Genomic DNA, 4,155 nt, shown 5'->3' on the forward strand with positions numbered 1-4,155 from the left:
TTTTAAAATATCATTATAAGATACCTGGTTTGAAAATAGGAGCCTCTTAAAATGGATCCTTGAATAGCTAATTAACAACCTTGAAAAATCTCTAGGCATTTCTAGGTAAAAGTGGGTGTAGGTAGTTACATATCTATAAAGAAAAGCTCTTGCAGGCCTGCCTACTAGCACAGAAAATTTTTCCTGGAACATCTCTTCTGAGCCCATCCCCTCTCCGAATACCGGTTCTGCCTGAGTCCAGCTCCTTCTGCCAAGAACAGCACACCCAGTCCTAAGAGAAGATAGGAAGCAAAACACAACACCAGGCACATAGATGTATATTGAACATGCACGTGAAATAATATAAATCATAGTTGAATGAGTCATAGTAACAGAAGGGCACTGTCTTTAGTTATTGTTCCATTGCTGTGAAGAGAAACCATGACTAAGGTAACTTATAAAATAAAGCATTTGATTGTCAGCTTGCTTACAGTTTCAACAGGTTAGTTCACGATCATCACCGTGACATGGACCATGGCAGCAGGCTGGTAGGCATGCTGCTGGAGCAGTAGCTGAGAGTCTACATCTGATCCAGAGGCCCAGAGGCAGAGATAGTGACTGGGCTTTTAGAATTTCCAAGTTCACCCCCAGGGACACACCTCCTCCAACAAGGACACGCCCCTTAATCCTTCCTAAACAGTTCACCAACAGTGGCCCAAGCATTCAAAAATTTAACCCAAGGTTGCCATTCTCCTTCCAACCAACACAGTTACCAACCTTGTCTTACTTTATGGAAACTGAGACAACATACTACTTACTCTAAAGGCACAGACCAAAGAGTAAACAGACTTCCAACATCTTCATAGCCTCATCCTGTAGTCAAGATAGCCTTGAACTCCCAGAAACTCACCTGCCTTAGCCTTCAGAATGTTAGGACATGGGTGTGATCTACCATGCCCTGCCTGGGCAGCTATTTTCTACATCCTCAAGCCTTCAGGAGAAAGGTAACAGAAAAGAAAAGAATATAGGGGAAGAGAAAGGCGATCACTCCTTTATCCCATCTTCTGTCTTTGGGGGAGGGTGGGGATTGGAGCTCTACCAAGGGATCATCCTCATTCTGGGAAGGGATTTGATGTGGTTGATCTAAGATTCCTACAAAGAATGCTTCAGGAAAGATGTTACTGAAATTGTTAGGGTCAGAGCCTCACCCGTGAAAGTCCTAGCAAGCTAGGCTTGCGCACCTTGTTCTGGATAGGCTAATTAAACAGACAAGTAATGGAGGGCCAGTGATCACAAGTCCATCTCCCTGATTCAGGCATGAGGTGTAGGTTTAAATACAAAACAGGAGCTATGCATAACTGAGCAGTCCTGGTCGAGTTGTGGCCTCGCCCATCATTGTCTCAGCTCTGGTCTCACCTGGAAGGTCCTCAGGTAAGTGGTCAGCACTGCAGGAAACCCCTTTCCACTAGATGGGTTCCTCCTCTGACTGATAGCAGGTTCAGCCTTTGCTTTCCCTTCCAGGAGATTCCTGGGCAAAGGCCAATTCCATGGGTCCATTGTTTCAGTATTTTAATAGCCAAAGGGAGGGACAAAAGCATTCCTGCCAGGATGGTTTCAGGGATGGGAAAGTTACACTTTTTATTTTGTTTACTTTGTTTTCTTTCTTTCTTTTTTGTTTTTTGTTCATTTTGTTTTTTGTTTTTCAAGACATGGTTTCTCTGTGTATCCCCGGCTGTCCTGGAACTCACTTTGTACACTAGGCTGTCCTCGAACTCAGAGATCCACCTACCTCTGCCTCCCGAGTGCTGGAATGAAAGCTGTGCACCACCCCCACCCCCCCACCACCACCCGGCTTACCTATTTTATTTTCATTTTTGAGATAGGGTCTTCCTCTGTAGCCCAAGCGAGTCTTAAATAAAAAGCTATCATTCTGCCCTAGACTTCTGAGAGCTGAGATTACAGGTATGGGCCACTACACTCTGGAAGTATGGCGTGGAGGCAGGAGGTCTAAGAAGCTGGCAGTTATTTTGCTACCCAGAGCTACTCAGAGGCTTGGGGGCTGGTGAGGTGCCCAGCAGAAACAATGGCCAGAAGAAGACAGATTTCCTCTATGATGGACAGACTGTGAGTTTAGACCTTGTCTAAAGGCTATATTTTGTTCACTTTTAATTATATGGGCCAATAGATCCCTTTCACTGTCTAAATTAGGGTTGTTCATCATTGTAAAAAGTCCTAATTAATACAATGAATGTTATTTCTGCCTTGCCTACAATCCTGCCTTGGCCTTCCAAGTGCTGGGATTACAGGTGTGAACCACCATCCTGGCAAAAATAAACTTCTAAAATATTTTAAAACCTTCCCCCCACACACACACAAAGATTTACTTTGTATTATTTTAATGATGTGTATCTCTGTGGGTGTGTTTGAGGGCATATGCATGTGAGTGCAGGTGCTCATGGGGGCTAGAGGTGTCCATCCCCTGATGCTTGAATAACGGTAGGTGTGAGCTGCCTGACTTCCAACTCTGTCTGGAAGAACAGTAAGTATTCTTAACCACGGAGTCATCTCTCCAGCCTCTTAATTTAAAAAAAAAAAAAAAAAAAAAAAAAACCCACTGATTTATTCTCTCTGTGTGTGTATAAATGGGGACTCAGGAGTACCACAGCATGAAGGTGGACATCAGAGAAGGTCAATTTCTGGGGTCGATTATCTCCTTCTGCTGTCTGGGTCCCAAGGACAGAACTCAGGTTGTCTGGCTTCGCAGTTGATGTCTTTACTTGATGAGCCGTCTTGCCAGCCTTCTACAATGTTTTTAAAGACTTACCTGGAATGGATGTAGATACCATGGCAGAGAGTCCACTCTGAAGGGTTTTCTGTAGACCCCTACAGAAACTTTTTGAGTTTGCATGGCTTCTTGCTTAACAAATACTGCTTAACAAACCATTGGAAACTGTATACAAACTATTTAGAAGTACGAACATGGGGTTCCACAGTCTTTCACACTGCTTTGAAAGAGAGAGTTGTTGAATTTGACCAATAAATTTTTTTGAAAAGGAAAAGATAAATGCCCATTCCAAACACCAGTGTTTAATTCTTGGAATCCAAAAGAAGACTCTGCTCCCATGAATAATATTTTAAGTTAAAAAGAAGAAGAAGAAGAAGAAGAAGAAGAAGAAGAAGAAGGAGAAGAAGGAGAAGAAGGAGAAGAAGGAGAAGAAGGAGAAGAAGGAGAAGAAGGAGAAGAAGGAGAAGAAGGAGAAGAAGGAGAAGAAGGAGAAGAAGGAGAAGAAGGAGAAGAAGGAGAAGAAGGAGAAGAAGGAGAAGAAGGAGAAGAAGGAGAAGAAGGAGAAGAAGGAGAAGAAGGAGAAGAAGGAGAAGAAGGAGAAGAAGGAGAAGAAGGAGAAGAAGGAGAAGAAGGAGAAGAAGGAGAAGGAGAAGGAGAAGAAGAAGAAGAAGAAGAAGAAGAAGAAGAAGAAGAAGAAGAAGAAGAAGAAGAAGAAGAAGAAGAAGAAGAAGAAGAATCAACTTGGACTCCTGGAGGTTGAGGAATACAGGCATGGGAATGGAAGAGAAGAATAAAAACCAGATCCCCTCTTTATGATCACATCGTTTTAAAACATTACTGTGGCTGGGCGGTGGTGGTGCATGCCTTTAATCCCAGCACTCGGGAGGCAGAGCCAGGAGGATATCTGTGAGTTCAAGGCCAGCCTGGGCTACCAAGTGAGTTCCAGGAAAGGCGCAAAGCTACACAGAGAAACCCTGTCCAAAAAAAAAAAAAAAAAAAAAAAAAAAATTACTGTGAAGATGCAGAATCTAAAAGCATTATCTTTAAAAGTTGGTAGAAAGATTGCGAAAGGGCTTATTTGGTTAGTTTCATTCTTAATTCATATATTCATGTATCTGAACACAGTCAAGCTAACAAGATTCACCAAGCATGAATGACAGAAATCTAACTGTAGCCCATCTGCAACAAGATTCCATGACTTGCCACTGTATTTTAGTCATAACGCATATTTCATTCATAATTTTGTTCCAAGAACAGGGCCTCTGAAGTGGAGTGGTTATTAAAAGTGTATAGGAGATTGAGTTGGAAGGATGGAATTCCTGGGGCCTTTGCACAGGATTCAAGTTCAGTTTCCAGATCACACATCCGGCAGCTCACAACCATCTGTGACT

This window comes from Peromyscus maniculatus, chromosome 13 (genome assembly GCF_049852395.1).
Source record: "Peromyscus maniculatus bairdii isolate BWxNUB_F1_BW_parent chromosome 13, HU_Pman_BW_mat_3.1, whole genome shotgun sequence".
Taxonomy (NCBI): Eukaryota; Metazoa; Chordata; class Mammalia; order Rodentia; family Cricetidae; genus Peromyscus; species Peromyscus maniculatus.